At 45.7% G+C, this 21,886-nt stretch overlaps 1 protein-coding gene and 1 long non-coding RNA gene across 8 annotated transcripts in view; both read right to left on the bottom strand.

Moving 5' to 3' along the window:
• Nucleotides 1–10,540, bottom strand: part of TSGA13 (testis specific 13) — a 188,796-nt gene extending 178,256 nt beyond the window's left edge. For all 7 annotated transcript variants that reach the window (XM_061165819.1, XM_061165816.1, XM_061165817.1 and 4 more), the window contains exon 1: nucleotides 2,172–10,540. The gene's annotated coding sequence lies outside the window, so the exon portion shown is untranslated. The remainder of the gene's footprint in view (nucleotides 1–2,171) is intronic.
• A 238-nt stretch (nucleotides 10,541–10,778) lies between these two features.
• The window catches only part of LOC133072492 (uncharacterized), a 206,374-nt gene continuing 195,266 nt past the window's right edge, over nucleotides 10,779–21,886 (bottom strand). Inside the window, exons 11-12 of the long non-coding RNA XR_009696752.1 lie at nucleotides 15,781–15,861; nucleotides 10,779–15,178 (exon numbers count right to left, since the gene is read on the bottom strand). This is a non-coding gene — a long non-coding RNA (uncharacterized LOC133072492). The remainder of the gene's footprint in view (nucleotides 15,179–15,780; nucleotides 15,862–21,886) is intronic.

The following is a 21,886-nucleotide window of genomic DNA, read 5'->3' on the forward strand; positions in this document are numbered from 1 at the left end:
CATGTTGCTGCAAATTAAGTCTCTTGATTCCTCTGAACTGAATGAAGACTAATACCTGGACTCCAGCTTTTTTGGTTTCTTGACAACTAGTACATTGAAAACTATTTCCTTAACTCTTAAAAAGGCCTTGAAATGTCACCTTTGAAATATACTTCATTTAAACCTTACAGCTTTGAACAATCAGAATGTCCAATCTAAAAGTGGCCTCAGAAGCAATATAAGTCAGGGGTTCTGAACTTTGGGGTTAATACCCTTGGAGGCTTCTTGGAAGGCCCTCAGGGACCTGTGAACCATCTAAAATATACTCGTGTGTGTGTGTGTGTACACATGTGTACTGTTTTTCTTTTAAGGGAGAAGGACCACAGCTTTCATTGGAGTCTTGAAAAATGACCCTGCTGGGACCACTTCATTTCAGAGATGAGAAAATTTGGCTCCTTAAAATGGTAAGGTAGCTGAAACTAGACCTAAGCCAGCTGGCTTTGAGCTCTTTACACAATATTATACAATTAACCTTAAAAACCTTATAGATGTTCAGTTAAACACAGTGAACTCATAGGTTGTTGACTTCCTTCTGAAATCCCACTAACATGATAATAAAGAGTAAAATAAGTATGAACCAATAAAGACAAAGAGAATACCAGAGTAGACAGCAGCCCGTGAGGCTGTGGACAAACTCTTAAGAGAGGAGACAGGTATGTGGTAGGGAAACAGGCCAAAGCCTTAAGACCCCAGCAAACTGATACCTGTGCAGATTGGTGGAAAGTGGAAGATGCAGTCGCCTCTGAAAATGGGGATCAAAAATAGGCCTCACTGGGAGTCTGGGTGAGGGCTCAGCTGAAACTCCAGTCTTCTCCCCTGTCCTCCCCAACACAAATTCCATTCTCTGGAGAGGCTCTGGACTCAGGGAATCTCAGGCACAGCCATGGGAAGATAAAGTGCCTTACTGCGAAGACGGTTAGATTTAAGTCCATGTTGTGAACAGTGAGCTTCCCTCATTGTTCAGCTTCTAGCTGCTTTCCTCAGTTCAGTTTCCAGAACCTGGCAGCCAAGCTTATAATTCACTTCCATGCTGGGCTGTCTACTCGTGGTTGTCACCATGCCTGTCTAAGGCTGGGAGCCACCCTCCCCAGAACCCCTTTCCTGGCACGATTCCAGGCCCAGTCTGCCAGTGAGAGGAACGTGAATAAGATTTGGGTGCCAGAGTGGAGGGAACACCATTATTCCAATGGTCAGATGTGGTGAGTACACGGATCTCTCCCCACAAGCTCCCATTTCACGGCCCCTTTTGGTTGGTAGATGCTGTGGCTTCTTGGAATTGCCTGGTACCTCCAGCTTCTGCTCATGTTGTAGGCTCACGCCTTCAGTGACAATTTCACTAATTCTCTAGCTGCAGCTTTCAAGCCCTCCCCTTTCCCAGCAAACCTCCTCCCACATTTGTGAAGACCCTAAAGCCTGTATGGGCTTCCCAGGTGGCACTAGTGTGAAGAACCCACCTGACCAATGCCGGAAACATAAGAGACATAGGTTCAATCCCCAGGTTGGGAAGATCCCCTGGAGGAGAAAATGGCAATCTAACTCCAGTGTTCTTGCCTGGAGAATCCCATGGACAGAGGAGCCTGGCAGGCTACAGTCCATGGGGTCGCAGTGTCAGACATGACTTAGTGACTAAACACACACGCATTAATGGCTATAATTAATTTATTCTAGTGAAACCTGTGGTGATTCTCTTTGAGGCTGATAGACCCCCAGCAGAAGAATGAAGGATTCATCACAGAAGAAACTGATCACACCAAAAAGAGAAAAAAATAAAAAATGTTATAGAGAATGAAATTGGGAATTCTCAGTGAGCAGCCATCCTTCCAATCACCCTGTAGTGAAAGGGTTAGTCACTCAGCCATGTCTGACTCTTTGCAACCCCATGGCCTGGAGCCCGCCAGGCTCCTCTGTCCATGGGATTCTCCAGGCAAGAATACTGGAGTAGGTTGCCATTCCCTTCTCCAGAGGAATCTTCCTGACCCTGGGATTGAACTTGGATCTCCTGCATTTCAGGCAGATTCTTTTACTGTTTGAGCTACCAGGGAAGCCAATCACCCTGTATTAGTTTTCTATTGCTGCTGTCACAAATTTTTACAAACTCAGTTACTTAAAACAACATAAATTTATGACCTTACCATTCTGGAGGCCAGAAGTCTGAAGTAGGTCTCACTGGAGTAAAAGCGGTGTCCGCAGGCTGCATTCCCTCCTGGAAGTTTTGGCGGAGATTCTGTTACCTTCTTTTTCCAGCTTCTCAGAAGCCGACTGTATTCTCTGGCTTGTGACTCACATCCTCCATCTTCAACGCCAGCAATGTGGCAACTCTCTGACCTTTCTTAGGTAGTCAAGTCTCCCTCTGAAGACAGCTGGGAACGATTCTCTCTTTTAAGGGCTCGTGTGATTAGATTGATCCCACCTGGGTAATGAAGGCTGCTCTCTCCATCTCAAGGGTCAACGTGAAACTCATCTGCAAAGTCCTTTCTGCCATGTGATGCATCATTTCTACAAGTTCTGGGGTTTAGGATGTGGACATCTTTGTCATTATTCTGCCTCTCATGCACCCTCGGATGAGCCCACCAGTTGGTAAGTCCTGCCAATGTAAAGAGAGCTTTCAACAGCTTTAAAGTCCCCATCCTTAAATATGAATGGATAGTCAAGAATCACAAGACATCTGATAAAGCCTCTAACATGAAAGACAAAACCAAAAATTAAAACACAAAGAATCTGGGATAAACAGGTTTATCAGCAACAGTGCAGGGAGCAGAAAACTTTAAAAGGTGGGGGAGAGGAATATCTATTTAACATCTTCAGAGGCATTCATGAATCCTCAAAACAGGAACAAAAGGCTAAAAAAAAAAAAAAAAAAAAGACAAAAACTCTCAGACGTTAAACACATTTTAGCAAAAATAAGAATTTGATGTTACATTTTGAAAATATAGGTGGGAATTGTCCCAGAAATGAGAACTAAGATAAAAAAGATAGGAAACTGGAAGGGAAAAAAAAGAAAAATAACAGAGATTGTCCAGGAGGCCCAATATAGGAAAATTAACATTTCCAGAAAGAAAGAATAGTGAGAATGAATACATGGAATTATCTAAGAAATAACAGAAATTATTTTTGAGAGTTGAAAAAAATAAACCTCCAGGATGAAAAGGATATTAAATATCTGGCTGAATAAATGAACAAAACCTCGATCATACACATAATTATGAAATTTAAACAATGTAAGGAAGAAACAGAATCTCCTAAACACTCCCAGAGAAAAGGAGCCAGAAATCAGCATTGTATCAGACTACTCAGCAACACAGGGAGCTAGAAAACAAATGTCTTGTTTTCCAATCAGGAATTAACATAAAAGTAAAATGAAAAGCCTCAAAAAATTACCTCCTGGTCATTCTTTCTTGAGGGCTTCCCAGGTGGCACTAGTGGTAAAGAACCTGCTTGCCAAAGCAGGAGACAGAGATGCGGGTTTGATCCCTGGTTGGGAAAATCCCCTGGAGGAGGGCATGGCAACCCACTCTGGTATTTTGCCTGGAGAATCCGATGGACAGAGGAATCTAGTGGGCTACAGTCCGTAGGATTGCAAAGAGTCGGACACGACTGAGGCAACTTAGCACGCACATCCTTTCTTAGGAAAACTACTGAAGGATGGGCACGAAGTTAAAAGTAAAGCAAGAAACATTCCAGGATCCAGGGTGGGGAATCCAACCCAGGAGAGAAGAAAAGGAATTTCTAGTATGATAATGAAATTAAGTCCTGGGATGATGGCTGGGAACCATGCCCAGAAAACAGCCAGTCCAGATCACCACGGGAGGATACATAGCTCCAAGAAAAAAATGCTAAGATGGTCTTATGGTTTCATAGTGAAGACTGGGAAATAAGTATATAGAAAATTAATCAAGTTAAAATTATGAAACTACTAATTTCAGTATTAAAAGTTTAAAAAGAAATGTAAAATTATGTAGACCTGGGTTCAATCCCAGGGTTGGGAAGATCCCCTGGAGAAGGAAATGACAACCCACTTCAGTACTCTTGCCTGGAAAATCCCATGGGTGGAGGATCCTAGTAGGCTAAAATCCATGGGGTCTCATAGAGTCATACACAACTGAGAGATTTCACTCACTCACTCATGCTTTCAACAGTATTTATATAATCACTGACACTAATTCTTGGTTTAACCAAAAATTGTACTGTAACTAAACTGTGATGGTAAATGGAGTAGTATGTACTTAAAGTGCGATGTTAGAACTAAATCCTCATTTCCCATAGTAGAAAAAGTAAAATAAATAAAGCAGAAATGAGGAAGTAGCATTTTATGAGCATTTTAAATAGAGGAAAATAACCAGAAGAAACAAATGGGCTGAAAATGGCTGCTTGTGGAAGGGCAGAGGATGGCCCTTTGTTATTGTGGGACCAGCACCATCTGACTTGATAGTCTATGGTCATGTATGCCATTGCGAGAAATAAGAATGTAAACGTAAAGAAAGACAAGCCAAATGCCCATCAGACTGATAGCAAATAAACAAAACGTGGTCTACATACAGTGGGATATGATTCAGTCACAAAAGCAATGAAGTACAGACACTGCGACATGGGTGAGACTTGAAAATATTACGCCAAGTGAGTGGAGCCAGGCCCTCATGCTGTGTGTATCCATTTGGCATGACGTCCACAACAGGCAGGGCTTCCCAGATGGCGCTAGTGGTAAAGAACCTGCCGGTCAGTGCTGGAGATGTTGAGACGTGGGTTTGATCCCTGGGTCGGGAAGGTACACTGGAGGAGGACATCCAGACCACTCCCATATTCTTGCCTGGAGAATCCCAGATAGAGGAGCCTGGTGGGGCATGGTCCATAGGGTCACAAAGAGTCGGACACAACTGAAGCAACTTCGCACGCACATACACCAGGACAGGCAAATCCACGGAAAGCGGATGGGTGGCAGAGGGGGCACTGAGGAGATCTTGCTTAACAGCTACAGAATTTCTTTTGGGAGTGATGAAAATGTTCTGGAACTAGGTAGTGGTGAAGGTTACACAACAATATGAATGTAGGAAAAGCCACTGAGCTGTACATTGTAAGTGGTTAAAATGGTGAACTTTATGTCAGGTAACTTGCATCTCAGTAATAAAATTTAAAGAATACTGGGTTCTGTCTATAGAGTATACAGATTTGATTTTAATTTTTTGCTAAACGAGAGGTGTTTACAAAGTCTCGACAGCATATTTCTACATTCTTCTGGCTTTAGTAAGCATAGGGTGATGAATATGATTGAAGCTTTCGATGATTTATGGTTTCCACGGTTTCTGAGGATCAGTCATCATTCTGAATAGCCAAGATTATATTTTAGGCACATTAGACAGAAATGAATTATGTACTAACCTCCAAACATAATATTAGAAATATTTATGCATGCATTTTTCAGTAAACTTAACAGCTTGCTTTCTTGTCATCTGACACTTTCAAAGTAGAGAAGTGCGGAAAACTTAATGGATTCAGAGTTCTGGAAAGTGACGGCTTGTGAATGAGGTTACACTGTGTTCTGCTCCTTTTTCCCCCCAATCATATTTATTTCTCTTTTGTTGGCATCTCTTGCTGCTGCAACATCTTCTATTGTCTGTTTCATTCAGTAGTTAATTACTGAACATCAGGTATGTCATTCTGGCCAGAAAGAAGGGCTTGACCCCTCAGAGACAAGCCAGGAAGTAAATCTTGACCACTAAGACTTGGGTCTCATGTGTACATTATTTTCAAAGTTCAAATTTGTTTCTGTTGTTATTTTTAGTGGTTTGTTTATTTGGGATTTTGTTAGGCCACCAAGAGGACTTGAAAAATCCTATCTCACTTAATAGCTTTTCAGGATCTATCTGAAGTTTTGCCTTACTTGTTATTTTCTCCTAAGTCACTCAACTTCCTCCTTTGTACACCCTACTTAAAAATCCAACCACAAGAGTGTGTGTAGAAATGGAATGTCTTTTCTCCTTTAAGCAACACCACTCATTCCTTCCTAAAAGTTTTACTTTTACATGGATTGTTCTTTAAGAATCACTTGGAACAATGCTGCAAAATAATGCAGCTAAATGTTTAATTAGACAGTAGTTTATTATTAAATGCTGTACACAGAATTTTGTTTGCAAAACATTTACAACTACTAAGTAGTTATAGTCCATGGTTAATTCATGGCAAAAATCTAGTAATATAAATTCATTCCAAGGAAAAACCCAGAAAGACCAAGTGACTTGCCAGGGTCGCACTGCATAGGAATCAAGAGAAATGCACATTAGTACTCTCAGTTGAACAGTCTCCGTTTAAATAGTTACAAGCAAATTAAGTATTTGCGTATTACATAAATAAATTAATTTATGCCAGCATCTTAATGCAAAAGAACCATTTGTGAATCTTGTCGCATTCAATATACTTATTAATAAGTGGAAAACTCTAAAGGTTTTTAGCAACATATATTTGACTTTATAAAACTATTTATGACTTGTTAGGGCCTTATCATTTATTACTTGGAAGCCACTCACACCTCCCTCCTTAGTAACTTCACATAATAGTTTTAGTTAATGTAATGATTATTTTTCTAAATAATTATAAACAATATCCCTAATTAAAGACTTTTCTAATTTTCCTTTATTATTTAAGGAATAATAAATAATATATCTTTCAGATTTTAGCAAACACATATATAATATATTTCATCTTGTTCTACACACACACATATACACAAACACATAGTTATGGGGTATGATATCTATTATGCTATTAAAAATGCAACCCTAATTGTGGAACAGTAAAAGCACATTGGTGGGAAACTAGTGAGCTGTGAATCAATTCTGAAACTTAATGAACAGTAAAGCACCAGTGTTGGTTTGTTAGTGTAGACAGTGTACCATGATTACAAATACAACATAACACCGGGTGAGAGAGAAAACTTCTTTGTACTCTTTTTACCTCCTTTTTTTAATGCAAAGTTATTCCAACAAGAAGTTTATCTAAAAAATTGGGTACTGTAAGCAGAAAGTCTGAGTTTAGACATGAGTACCATGAGCTGCACGGTTACCTACTGCTGTGTAACAAACAACCCCAAACCCAGTGGCTTAAAACAACAAACCTGTATTTATTTTGTTGTTTTAATGTCCCAATTTCTATGGGTCAGAAATCCGGGCACATTTAACTGGGTTCTCTGACTCAGGGTCTCTCACAGGCCACAGTCAAGGGTTTAGCTGCAGCTGCAGTCGCCCCCAGGCTGTTTGCAGGAGGACTCATTTCCAAGTTCACTCACATGGCTCTTGGCAGGCCTTGGGTTATCAGGAGCTACTGTCTGAAGACGTCAGTTCCTTGCCAGATGTGCCTCTCCACAGGGCAGCTCCCAATGTGGCAGGTGCCTTTGCTCAGAGAGAGAGAGAGAGAGAGAGAGAGACAGCAAAACAAGAACATGACAGAATCACAGCCATTTGTGACTTAATCTCAAAAGTGACATCCTATCACTTTTTGCTGTTATTTTATTTGCAAGAAGCAAGCCACTAGGTCCAGCCCACACTTAAGGGGAGGGGATTACACTGGGTATGAAGACCCACAGGTGGGAAGCAGAGGGGGCCATCTGAGAGCCTGCCTACCAAATGAACAGGCCTGGCGTGCTGCAGTCCATAGGGTCACAAAGAGTCAGGCACGACTGAGTGACTGAGCTGAACTGAACTGATGGTTATACCCACAGTGGAGAAAGCAGCACTAATGAAGAGAAGAGCCCTGGAATCAGTGATTTGGGTTTGTACTCCTGCACAAAAATCTTAAGGTTACACGATCACTGACAAATCATTTCTTTTTGCTTGTCCTCCAGTGCAAAATGGGAATGACAGTAATAAGATCTACTTCATAGGATGATATTCAGAGTTCAGTTAAATGAGATAACTCATATAAAAATGCTTAGCAAGTGCCTTGCACAAAATAGGAGCTCAGTGTTAGCTGCTGCTATTGTTATTATCATTTTTGTTTATTTTCTGATTTAGCATCACCTGAGTCAGAAGCTGGAGAATAAGCCGGAGTTCCCAGGCTGAGGAGGAGAAGGAAGATCCGGGTGGAGGAACTATCACACACAGGCTTGGAGGTGTGAAGGTAGCTGCAGGCTGGCAGCAGCAAGCAGCTGGTTGAGCTCAGAAGCTGGGCCCTGGGGCGGAGATGGGTCTGGAGAGGAAGATAGCCATGTAGTCAGGGGTGAAAACCCCCAAGTCACACATGTCAGGAGGATAACTGGAGAAACACAGAATCTGGATGGAAGGTGAGAGGTGGGATGAGAAAGCCGCCTGGGCCACTAGGGGTGGGGGTGGATTTTAGAAAGGCAGGGCAGAGGAGCAGCACGGCCTGGTGAGTGCAGTGAGGCTGGGGCGGCAGAGGGGAAAGGCAGACACTTCTCAGGCGGCCAGCCTGAGCGTGGTGGGTGGAGAGCAGGGAGAGCTGGTTTTGGGGACGAAAATCAGCACAGCTTTAGCATTATAACGGAGACCAAAGAATGGGGCGGGGGTGGAATCCTCTGGCGGTGCAGTGGTTAAGACCGCATGCTTTCACTCCCAGGGGCCCAGGTTCAATCCCTGGTGGGGGAACTAGGATCCCTGTTGCTTAGAATAGCAGGTTAAACTACCTAGTCTTCTCTGGAGGCAAAGTTCAAGTACAGATGCCCCACAGCCCATCTTGAGTAAGACGTTCTCGTGGAAGAAGGCTGTGGGGAATGTGACCACTTGGTCCTGACTAGACCAACTGAAGAACTGTGCCAATTATCTTGCGTGTGTGTGTGTGTAACTTATCAGGTGGCCAAGTCTGGTAAAGCTGTTGGAGTGAACAAGTGATTCTTTGCAAAATCAAAGATTTTGTATGGGGAAAAAAATAGAAATATGGACACAAGGAATTCAGAAAAATCTTCGTAGCTAGAATTCTAATTTGAGGAAAATCATCATGTAGCAGGTGTATCTGAACCAGGGGAGTAATAAGTAAGGCTGCTTAGGGGAAAAAGAGCAGGTAAGAAAGCAACAGAGTTCTGGGGAAGGAATAACCAGAGGGCAGAAAAAGCAGCAGCGAAATGGTCTTACTTGATGTGCGTGGTTGACAGAATGTTTTGATGACAGATCCCATGTCTTGGCCCTAAAGTGGAAGGACTCTCCCCGACAAATTGCAGGCGGGAGTGGGGAGAGGCAGAGTGGGCAGGGAGGCGGAGGTCTGAGCTTTGTGAAGCAGGTCGAGGCGCCGCCCAATGTCAGTCAGGCTCCAGGGCTGCTCCAGGCCAGAAAGAAGATGGAAGGTCCAGGCCTCGACTTCCCACAGGAGCCCCTTCCGTGTTCTGGGACGGCGCGGGAAGGCAGCGGGCAAGGTCAGGCTGACGCTGGCCATGTCAGCACCCGGGGCAGCAGCGATAGAGGAGGCCTGGGAGGTGGGGTGACTCAGACAGCTCACTCCTGCGCCCTTCTGTGCTCCTCCCGGGCCTGGGACTAGAAACTCAAGGGTGGTTTTCAGTCTTAACAACTTCCCATCCATAGTAAGAAAGAAAAGTTCAGGAAAATGGTTCAAATGTAACCTGAGGCCTTCTTCAGCTTGTTTGCTACACTGAATGGAAACGTTAACTTCATCATGCCCTAGAAAGATAAACTCAGTCATCTCTGCACCTTCCTTCACACGCCTTGTTAGATTTAACTTCCAGCCATCTGAGCCTGACGCTGCCTTCAAGAAAAAGACCTGGCTGACCATGGAATTCACTCTACTCCACGGAGGCAGGGGAGTGTCAAAGGTGAGGTTCACAGGCTTCTCACTGGGAGCAGAAATTACTCCCTCCTCACGACACCTTGCAAATGACCCGAGGAACTGACTTCACCCACTTTTTCCTAGGTGTCCAGCATCAAAACAAACATCCCTACAAAGTGTGTGGAATTCTTCTAAAATACAGACACTAGGAATATGCTAATAGTTATTAGCATTTATTAGCATTATTAGAATTTATTAGCATTAAAACACACGTTAATTCTCGGCAATGAAACTTAAAAAAGAAGAACCACCTTGATATTTCCGTTTTCTTAGTCTTGACCCCGAAGGTCGCCAACACATTTTCTCTCCTTAGTCAGCAGTGCGGTGCTCTTCCCCAATCATTATAACCGATTTCAGATGGTGCTAGAAAATTATATTGACTCTGAACACCAAAAGAAATCAGTCATCCTCTAAGGGGGGGTCACAGGAGGAGGCGAGGGTTGGGAAGGCCCTAAGATTAATAAATCTACCATCTGCCACACTCTCTGCTTTAATGCACGTGCAGTGGAGGCTGTGTCACAGGAAGAGTGCTCTAGAAGGTTTATCGCACAGATGAGTGTGAAGTTCTAGGAGTAAGATGTCGCATGGTTGACCTATTGTTTGTAACGCCACTGCTCACCGCTGGCAGCGGTGGGTTGCGTCAGCACAGCTCCAGGCGGGCTCTCCTCGCCAGCTGGTCTTCAGGGCTTGGTCCCATTTGTCCCTTTTGCCACGGCGGTGCAGCTGGTCTCCCCCAAGAACACTGATTTCAAATGGTGCTAGACAATCACTATTTAAATCTAAACCACCATATGAAACCAGCTTCCTGAAGAAGCTTTAAGATCTGTTCTTCCTTTGGAATGCTCTCTTACAATAAACAAGACAACCTGGGAAGGGAAAAGTTGAAACCTCGCTGTGAGGTATTTCCTTTGTGGTGTAAGGAAAGCCTTAGCACATCTATATGCTTTTACTTCTGTGTCTGTCTCCAGAGCTGATGGGGGTGTGGGGCAGTGGCTGCGACTCTTTTTATTCTTGAGCTGCCCAAAGCCTCAGTTTTTATCATTCAGAGGCAAGGCACAGGTCAGCTTCTTTACTCCCAGTGGGAGGTCAAGGGAAACCATCTACTTAGGTAAAAGGTCAGCCGGGGCTGACCCAGGGCTTAGAGTGCCCAGCGCAGGATGAGTCAAAGTGGTACAACATACACGTAAATGGTACCAAGTAAGCAGGAGCTCTGGTACAAGTTCAGACCACGCTTTCCTAAACCTACTGCTTTCATCTGAAGATAATTTTGTTTGATTCAAAGGATGACTACGATTTGGGGTGGCCTAAAAGAGACAACATAATAGCTCAGAGGCAAATTAATATATTGATGCTAGTGAGAGCCAAGTGTTTTTTTCCAGAATGGAATCCCTTAGATTGCATCTGTTTGTTAAGGATTCCTGTTGGCTTTACTTAAGGTTATGCTCCTCTCTGTTCACTGCACCCCTGGTTCTCCTTAAATTGTTTTTTGCTGCAGTTCTTTTTTCCTTCCCATTATCATTCTTCATATCATTTATTAGGAAGCTTACTGCCATTCCCTTTAGGGTTCCAGGGATCCAAGAAGATACTTACTGTGTCCAGGTTACCCAACCAAAGAGATGTGCATTCTTTTTTTAAAACTGTTATGAAAAATTTCAGATACACATTACATTTGAATGACAGTGAACGAATTCCTAAATTTCTTCCACCCAAATTCAATAACTGTTCATTTTGCTACTTTTGCTTTAGTGATATTATCTACATGTATGACATATGTATACTTTTTGCTGAATCATTTGAAAGTGAACCAACAACCATTGTGACATTGTGCTCCTAACTTTTTGAGCAGGTCTAAAGAAAAATGGGGCCATCCTTCCATATATTTATATTTTATTCATACCTAAGAAAATGAACAATTCCTTAGTATCACCTAACATCTAGCCTATATCCAACTTTTTCCACTTTCTCCAAAAATTTTTCTTTTATGGTTTTGTTGGGTTATTTTCTACCCCAAATCCTGTCAAGGTTCACTCACCAAGACTCTTTGGTTTCTTTTAACTTAAAACATTTCCCCATCCTTTTTTGCTTTTCTCATGTCAACATCATCTTGTGAGAACGGGTTTGAATCTTGGTTGTAACCACTCACTTCACTCTGCTCTCTCTGCTTAAAGATTAATTAACAGAAACTTAGCTCTTCTTCTTGACTTGCCTCATACATCAAATGAGTGTGGGAAGAACATCCAATTAAAGGTGCATGTGGTTGAGGATTCCAGGTGGGCTCAGCAGGACGTTAATAAGCCAGGAGGGAACAGAGTTCAGCTCACATTCTTATCCTTGACAGGCTTGGCCACTGACCCCTTCATCAGGAGATTGCAACACAGATTCATCCTTTACAATGGAAAAGCCGCATGTATGTGCCTACTGCTACTAGGCTAGTTTCCTCATCTCTTTAAAATAAGGAAATAGAATACCATAGGGCTGCAGAGCTGGGTAGCAATCACTTCATCAAAGTTACTGCAAAGGAATGCGCATATTTTGTGAAGTGACAGGCAGTTAAATATTTCAATTGGCGAGTCAATTCAAGCATTTAAACCCGAAAAAGTGCCAAGACACATGTAATCACTGGCACTCTCAAATAACTATGTCACTAATTTTGTTCCTTCTGGATATCCTATTGTAATTGATAATAACAGTGTCTGAAGTATGCAAGATGCAGCCAGACTGTTCTCATCATTTTTGGTTTAAAAAAACCCAGAATCCAGAACAAAAAGGTCTGCTTATGTTTTACAAGTGACTAGTTACAGCTTTTGCATACTGCCAATCAGAAGTTTTGTTTTGTTTTCAAATGACTGACACTTCAGTTACGGAGAAAACGTTTTCCTGAAGAAAAGTGAAGAGTGAACTGCTTCTTGTTACTTATGCCTAATAAAATCACACATACCTTATACATCAAATATATGTCAAACCCACCCAGGCACTTCATGCACATACATTACACATACTATATTACAAACCATACTGTTCTGTTCCCTTAGCAGAAACAGAGATAAGGTAAGTTTTCTGTGTTATCCTTTTAAGTATATTTTTCAAAAAATTCAGCAGAAGAATGAAGGTGGATATATCCTTTCCCATGTATATCCCTCCACGTGAGGAGGCATTCCCAGCAAACACAGAGTAATCGGCACATGCATTAGTCATGTAGTATACTTCTCTGAATTTTGTAATAAGCAACAAACCGAGGTACTTAGTTGGTGACTGTAGAATGACTTAAACCAAAATACAGTGAACTAGAGATCTTGAGTTAGGCCTCTGTGTATAATCTTCTAAAGCAAGAGGCTGGTTTTCTTCAAAGAGGTCTGTGGGCAGACTGGCTATTGAATTAACACAGAGGAAAAAAAAATCGCATTGTTTACTAGTAGGGAAGTGGAAAACAAAGTTGATAAGTTAACAGTTCATTCTCTTTCCAGGACGCATCCAGGACGACAGCACGTGGTATCTGCTTACTTTGATGAGTGTTTAAGTGACAGTCAACTGCAGGGAAAGACTTTGCTCAGTAAACAACATGTTTCCACTCCTCCCCATCCTCCCACCTCCAACAATCCACCTGATTGCTCTGTATTTCCAGGCCAGGAGAGGGCAGGGCTGAGTTTCTGTAACTGAGGGTGTTTTCTGTTTGAACCCTTGACAGTGCGAAGGTATTGCATCATTTGAAAGGAATGTTATTTTTTAACAAATCTTTCTTACACACACTTAACATTGTTAAACTCTCCATCTCCAGCAGCCAAGTAACCACCTTTCGAGAACAAAATCCTTCCTTGGTGCCTCAGCCCAGGGGCCACAAGGATGCGTTTCCATTTCAAAATCCCGCCTGCGGTTCTTTGACCTTCATGCTGTTTTTGAGCAAGTTGCCCTTCTCTGTATTTTTTTCTCCCAGATCTGATAGGAAAGTTAGAGCCAGAAATGTGAATCAGTGAGCCACACGGTAACGCCTGTGTGGCAAAAGCGGAACAGCGGAAACATCTTGTCTTCCTTGAAGTAAATGCCAGTTGGTTCTTGCACGAGCTAACTGGATTAAGATAACGTCCCTTGGGGCTTGAGGATTTCACAAGGAGATGGTATCTGACCATGACACTTCTTGAGAAGATAGCTTCAAAATGTTAACAGATATCAGGATGTGAGAGTCCTAGCCTGGATATTTAGGACTAAAGATACAACTTTTATCGGTTGGAAGGTGCTGGATCCTATGGTGGGAGGTGGTTCTCTGTTGACTTACGTGCCTTTAATGACTATTTTCTTACAGGAAATGGATGAATAAGAGGCTCAGGATCTGGCGCTGGGCTGTGCTGTCGACTAGCTGTGGGATCTTGGGCGATCATTTAATTTTGCTGAGCCTTATGCCGATCTAGAGAATGGAGATACAGATTCCTGTCCTACAGTGCTTCTTAGAGGCATCTGGATTTCAGTATAAGGAAACATCTGTATTTTTAAAGCATTACACACAAATGTTGTTTTCTTAAGATGGTTGGGACACTGCAGTGCCTTTGTAGGGGGAAGGCCAACATGAACTGAAAAGTGGATGGAAAGGTTCTCTGAATAATAGCTTCCACTTTTGGAAGACTTACTCTGGGTCAAACACTGTGCTACATGCTTTCTATGCATTTTCTCATGTTCACAACCACCTACAAGGCTCGTGGTATTAGTTCCAGTTCCCAGGTGAAGGAAGAGAGATTTAGTGAGGGTGCAGGACTAGCTCTGGTCAAAAAGCTTAGGACTGAGAAGACCAGGGATCAGACTCCACTTTGCTTGATTCCAGGCCCAGGCTCTTAGTCATCCTTCTTTGCCGCTCGGTGCTTTATAGATGTTGTAACAGTCAATTTTCACAGGGCCACGTGGATCGCTGAACATAAACTGGCTCTGAGCTACAGGGTTTCACCAAGAAGCATATACACACACCACTGAAACCAGCTTTGGTCACTGTTAGCAGAAGTGGCACCTAACGACCAAGAGGAAGGCGAAAACTCGGTAACTGGTAGGGTGTGGTCCAGGGCCGTCAGCTACACTCTGCTGCAGTGTGACCTTAAACTTAAGTTAGGTCTCCTCTAAAGCTTTGTTCTCCCACTAATCTTAAGGAAGCTGCAGGCTTTTTGAAGTCCAGCAGCCCCTTCCCACAGGGGATTGTGGCGGTGCTAGAACACTGTCTCCAGATGCAGCCCCACTGCTCGTCCTCCAAAGCTGCCTGTTTCTGCGGGGCGTTTGGTGGTCTGGTCCAACGCAGACTTGTGGAGCTGAACCTCACTCCCCGAACACTGGGGGAAGTTACTTGACTCTCTAGGCCTCAGTCTCCCCATCTGGGAAATCACACCTGTGTAATAAGAGGACCCACACTACGGAAGGCTGATGTGAGAGTGAAGACTGAGGAGAAGCAAGTAGAACTAGAAATGGCACATGTACACACTCAGTAAGTGATGGTGAGGATAATAAAAATGAGACAGGTTTTCCTTCCGCATGTTACAAGCGGAGGTGTGGCTATGAGATCAGCCTTGGCTGCCAAACAGAGGGGCCCCCCACATCACAGGGGCTCACCCCCGAGCTGTATGGGGCACATTTCCACAGTCGCTCCACACAGGAGTCTGGTGAGTACTACACCATGAAAAGATGCCCTTGGACCTGTGAATGGCATCTCCAGCTGAACTGGCTGGAGTGAGCAGCTTTAATATTTTCTGCCTTCTTCTCCTCTTCCCATTCTAAGACCCGAACATGGGATCCCATACCCTTGCTTCTAAGCAGGAGTTCACATCATAAGACTTTTTCTGATAGTAAATCAGAAGTTGAGTGTTTCAGAGAAAAGAAACAAGAGAAGGAACGCTGATGACCATTTAAAAATTTTTACTGGGGGGATCCTCCAGGAACAAAATAGAACAAAGCACCCTTGGGACTGATTTAGGAGCAAGAGCCTCTACTTACGTTAGGTGTCACAGCAGTCTGTTGGCGGATAAGTTCCAGGCATGGAAATCCTCAGGGAGCCTTTGTTCAGAAGATCAGCACCTAGAATTTAAAAGACAGTATGAGCCCTTAGGGAACACCCCAGAGCCACAGAGGAACAAATTCAGGCGTTTTCTCTCCCGTTACTCAAGAGATGAGTTTTTTAGAAGGGGAGTAAGGAGCACCTTCTGTATCCTGCTTGATTAAGACACGCAGTTTGCGAGGGTTCTGTCCGCCAAGTGGTGCGCACCTCCCCTCTCTGTGTGGAGTTGGTGTGCTGCTGCTAAGCAGACTGTCCGCAGACACAAGGCTGTGCATTCCGCCACCCATCAAGGTGCGTTCAGGTAGACGTCTTATGAAATAAAACACTGTATTGACCCTCTACCTCTAACACGAAGAAGGGCAAGAAAGCAGCCTGCACAGGCGGCTTCTGTTAATATTTTCAGAACTGATCCTGCCACTTTGGGCTGCAGCGGCACAGACTCCAGACGGCCAGCAGAGGGCAGCACGGGTCTAGACATCTGACCTCTTCCCTGCTTGGGAAGCAGGTTGAGGACAACCTAGGACAGGTTCCAGGGACACTGTCCCCTTTGTGATCTAACTTGAGGGGTGGAATGCACCTTTCACCACATCGCGGGGGGACTGGGAGCCCAGACTCCTGAAAACTGGTGGTTTGAGGAAAGGCTTGAGTCTCTGCACATGGGACCTGCTTGACTCCCCGGGGGGCTTCAGAGCAGCTTCAAGGAGAGTTCACCTAGGGAGGGCCTGGCTCTCAGGCCTTCACGTTTCAGCCAGCGGGAGGCTGAGTGACTCAGCAGTGCCATGCCGGAAAGTCTGTCTTGGCAAGTGACCGCCTAGTGAAATGTCTTAAGTTAATGGTTACAACCCCTTGGAAAAGGAATGTCAACACAGTGGAGGCAGAGAGCAGCTGGATCCTCAGAGGACTGGTCAGAACCTGGTTCCCGGGAGCAGCCTTTCGGCCCAGTGCTTCTGAGGGGGAGGGACCGTGCCCGGGTGCCTCATGGTGTCCTCAGAACAGGGACACACTATGTCAGGAAGACCCTTCAGAGTCGGGGCTGAATCCAAGAGGATCTTGACCAGTAAGAGAAACGGTTGAGAGAAAGCAATAGATATATTCATAGAGATATAAATAAATTATAGAGATATTTTAGATGAAATATATAGATATTTTCTGTTGTGCTTACAACAGAAAAAGCCAATCTGAAAAGAAGTCAAGCAAATGGAGAACACATGGGAAGATTTATCAGGGTAAACACAAAATTCCGGCCACCACGGAGTCACACACGGTTCTGGGATAGTTAAATACCACGTGTGATAGCAGCTTCCAAAATCACCTGCTCATAAACACAAGATCACCTAAGTCAGAGAGGAGCTCTTCCCCTTTGTGATGGTTAACTGAGATGTGCAGTCAGACTGTTACCTGGGGGCTTTCCAGTATCTGGGAAAAGTATTTGAGTAGTTCATTTTAGGTGCTGGGAAGTCCTCCTTCAGCTAACCTCTTCCTGCAAGAGCTGGAGATAAAGCCTCATTCTGCAGATGCTTCTCCCACCCTGATGGTCACTCCTCTGAGGACTGTGGGAGCACTCTGTGCTCTGTGCCTGCAGCCTCCTGAGACTTACACACGTGGGCATCAGAATGCGAAAAGAATTTGGTCAAGAAGACTATATAAGCTGGTGCTAAGGTTCTCAACCGTGAGAACATAAGTGTGCCAGAGGCGTTTTCCATTGACATCTCCGCCCTCTGCCTCCCATGAGCGCGGGGGGGATGGTGCCTCCTGCCAGCTGCTCTCAGGTAAGCACAAGGCTGAGGCTAGTCCCCAGCCCGTCACCAAGGGGACAGCACACTTCACTCTCGGGATTCCTGCTGCTTTCCTTGGATGGGGGGGCGGGCCGTCAGGGGTCAGCCTACACTTTCCACTGACAGCCCTCTGCCACCGCGGCCCCCAACAGTGGTCGTCTTAGGTCATTCTCTTGAACCTTTAAGGTGTTAGAAGCTGGTCCTAGTCAATCCCTGCCCAGAATCAGTCTACCAGTATCTTTTCCTTGTCTTGGCCTTTCCTCATGAGCATTAGCTCATCTGAGTTAGTACTTCTGTACTGCCTTTTCCATCTCAAGTGCTGTTAAGCAACCTCCCATTTAATGGTCCGTTTAAACTGGGAACAGAGAGACAACAGTATAAGCTTGGAGATCAAAAACACCAGGATTCGGATTTTCCCACTGACACCTGTTATGCAGCTTGGACAAGCTGTAAGCTTTGTGCTGCGTGCTTAGTTGCTCAGTTGTATCCGATTTGAGACCCCATGGAATGTAGCCCGCCAGGCTCCTCTGTCCATGGAGTTCTCCAGGCAAGAATACTGGAGTGGATTGCCATGCTCTCCTCCAGGGGAGCTTCCCAACTCAGGGATCAAACCCAGGTCTCCTGCACTGTAGGCAGATTCTTTACCATCTGAGCCACTAAGGGAGCCTAGTTCCCTCATTTATAAAGTGGAAATAATACTGTTAATTCTCAGAGTTGTGTAAACATGGCTTACTCAAATAAGACACATGGTAGGTACACAGCTCTTCAAATGTCAACCATTCCATCACCCCCACGTCCCCCTCCCTCTGAGAGAATGGTTCGTGATACTCTGGATAACATTTCCTAAGGCATTATGATCAGTATGTTAAAGTTGGTGTGAAACACTGACATCAGATTGGACATCACTACATGGAGGCTGTGGGTCTGGGGGCTTCTCTGGAGGGAAAGGGTAGCACATAAGCCAAGGGATGTTGACGGGGAGTCAAGAGTCCGGGAAGAAAAAAGATATACAATCCGAAACCGGGATGGGAATCTTCTAACCACGTCCATCCATCTAGTCGTGCGTCACAGTTTCGCAGAGATGACAATGTACCAGGAGGTGAATGAGGCTCAGAGGACACAAGAGCAAACATGGCAGGTGAGTCCCACGTAAATAAACAAAGAGATGATGACAGGACATAATGAGGGCCCCGAAAGAAGACCGCCTGTGTGGGGGCCAGCTTGGGCCACATCCACGGGAGGGGCTGGGACAGTCACGTCTTTCGTGGAGGGACTGACAACAACAGTGCAACAGGGTCGCAAGTCCCCTCTCAGCACTACGGCACAGACAGCCCCGGGGGGAAGGGAACGGCAGCCCGCTCCAGCGTTCTTGCCTGGAGAATTCCAGGGACTGAGGAGCCTGTCCATAGGGTCACAAAGAGTCGGTCACGACTTCAGCGACTAAGCACAAAGAAGACAGAAACGTCAAAACCAGTCAGCAGGCATTCACTGATCGCCTCCTCAGAGCCCAGCGCTGGGCCAGCCACCAGAAAAACAGGTACAGTATACGATGCGGCGGGCCTGCACGTGACCGTACAGTGTGACGGTGGGACGACGGCTCACACCCAGAACGGGCGAGTACTGCAGAGTGCACGCAGAGGGCGGCGCCGCAGTCACTCAGGGCTGGGTGAGCATGGGGCTGGCTGGCGGTGGGGGCGGGGTGGGGTTCGAAGAGGAATGGGGTCTAGCTGGGCTCCACAGGCGTGGCCTGGGCAGGTGGAAGGACCGGAGAGGATGCTGACACTGAGTTAAATGTGGCGGAGGGTTGGGGTGGGGGGTGGTGAAGTCGGCGAACATGGGGGAAAGCCACTGCACGTGGGACCTTTGGGAAACTAGACTACAAGGTATTTGAGGCAACACAGGATTGCTGTGTGTGAGAGAGCAAGTTCACGTGTGCATTCCGCCCTCCCCACGCGCACACGCGTGTGCACACACACAGTGAAAGAGAGATCTGAGGTGGCAGCAGATGAGAGAACACACGAAATTTATGAGAACAGGAGAAACAGGTGTTTGTCGGACTTTACGTGGGAAGCACTGGGCTGGAGACACACAGTGAACCGGCCGGGGTCCCAGTCCTCACGGCCTCGGCGGGCTCGTGGGGGTCTAGACAAACGGGCAAGGTGGGGTTTAGGTGCCAGGACAGGGGTTAGACTCTAGGGTCTATGGGGACCCAAATCTGAGGCCCCGGACTGCAGGGTCAGGATAATAATCTTTCCCAGGGCCTTCTAGTCTCCACGTCTGCAGAGGTGTGGGCAAGAAGAAATGAGGGTGGTTGGGTCCTTCTGGGTTCCCAAGAGAGGCCGGGAGCCCTTTCTCAGGAGGCCTTGATGAACAGGGTGTACAGAGATCCCCCGTCTGTCTGGAGGGCCGGGGTTGTGGCCCACCTCTGACTGCACACCCCCTCCCTTGCTTCGCCTCACAGGACTGGAAGCACCTTTGAGTCCAATGCAAATGCACAAACCTTAAGGAGAACCCTGAGTGGCTTTCTATTCTGTTTCTCCAGCTTTATCATGTAATTTTCTGCTAGGAAAATATTACTTGTGGCTTAAATTTGAAACATTTGCTAGATTCTAAATTTTTTAAGGACACACATATATAACAAAATCAGAGTTTTAAAACTCAGTGGTAGACAGTACATTAAACCAGGGCCCAGGCCCCTCCTGGGGTCCCCCCACCTTGGGGCAGCATGTGGAGACCCAGCAGCCTTGATGCCTGGGAAAGGCCGCTGGGGACACGACCGAACGTTTATTCCTGGCTCTTTTTAAAATACACAGTCTATCTTAAAAATTAAGACAATACGAGTGATGGAGAGGAAAGCATTATTATTTATCCCCTAAAATCATGCTTAGAAGCTCAACACAAGCTGAGTCCTCCGCCCCGAATTCCAGGCCTGGCAGGAGGGAAGGTGGCACTTACTGGCACTACGGGACAGCTCCTCCCACGAACAGATCTTGTCGGACATGCTTAATTGATATTCCTGATGTGTTAACGCCACCACCACGCTGTTAACAAAGTGATACGTGATGTGACGGCTGCTTTCGGGCCACCTAGAAGGGGCACTTGCCCCCAGGAGGCCTCGGGTGGGAATCTTCCTTTGGCTTTTCCTCCTCAGGGAAGTGGCTTCATTTCTTGGTGCGGGGTGTTGCCTTGTACAAATACCCCCGACATCGTCTGCCTAGGGGCTCGGGGAGGCCGCTGGTGGAGAGCCAGGGTCCTGATGCGTCCTTCTCTGTGGTTCTTGTGGACGTGGAGGCAGCCTGTGGGTCCAGTAAAGGTCACTGGTTCACGTCGGGGCTCAAGGGGAACTGAGTCCTGCCCCGTGGGCGTCTCGAGGCCTGAAGTCCCCGGCCAGGCAGGCGGGGTGAGTCACTGCTCCTCCCGGGCGGCCTCGGTGGCTTCGCTACCCCATCTCCACCCCCTTCACTCTATTCCCAAGAGGCACTTCCAAGCTTCTAGAGCATCTTCTAAACATCACATTCACTCAGGGCTCCAAGGAGCACAGCGTGTTCTCAGAGAACATTGCTCAATTCCGTCTCCTGTGGGAAGGAGTCAACGTTTGTTTTATTAAGAACTAGCCGTGAAATAAGTTAATTCTCATCCAGAAAAAGGAAAAGAGAAGTGGCGGGGGGGCAGTGGCGGGTATATTCAAGTCTCCCATTTTGGCCCATAGACAGCAATGCTATTATTTTTATTTTTGGAAGTCCAGGAGATAATAAATTCACCACGTGGACAGAGGAGGTTTAGGGAAAGCTGCCTGTGACAAGTAAATGACTGATTTGTTTCATTTTGTAAAAATGAGGTTCTTCCTTCTGACCTAAGCCCTTTTCTAAGCATTCCTCAAAGGGCAGTGGCCTCCCCCACCGGGCTTGGACGGGAGCTGTGTGGTTGGAGGAGGGTGGCCTGGCTCTTGCTGGCCTCGCCTTCCCGCGCAGTGACCTCTGGCAGGCCCCAGGCCCTGGGTTCAGTCTTCACCTCTGAGACAGGCAGCTGTATGTGACAGTTTCCCTGATGCTCTAATATAAGAGGATTCTAAGCTGTGACATCAAGTGTGAGGTGGGTCTCTGCTCTGGCCCACACCTAAGGGGCTTCAGTTGTAAGCCCCCGTGTGGAAAGTGGCCCTGCCAAGAGAGAAGCATTCTGAATCATCCAAAACCATGAAGAATGTTGGCTCTGACTTCAGAAGGGCAGGATAAACAAATCCGTGCCTAGGCGGGCACTTGCTGACTGGCTG

This window comes from Dama dama, chromosome 18 (genome assembly GCF_033118175.1).
Source record: "Dama dama isolate Ldn47 chromosome 18, ASM3311817v1, whole genome shotgun sequence".
In the NCBI taxonomy this organism is placed as follows: Eukaryota; Metazoa; Chordata; class Mammalia; order Artiodactyla; family Cervidae; genus Dama; species Dama dama.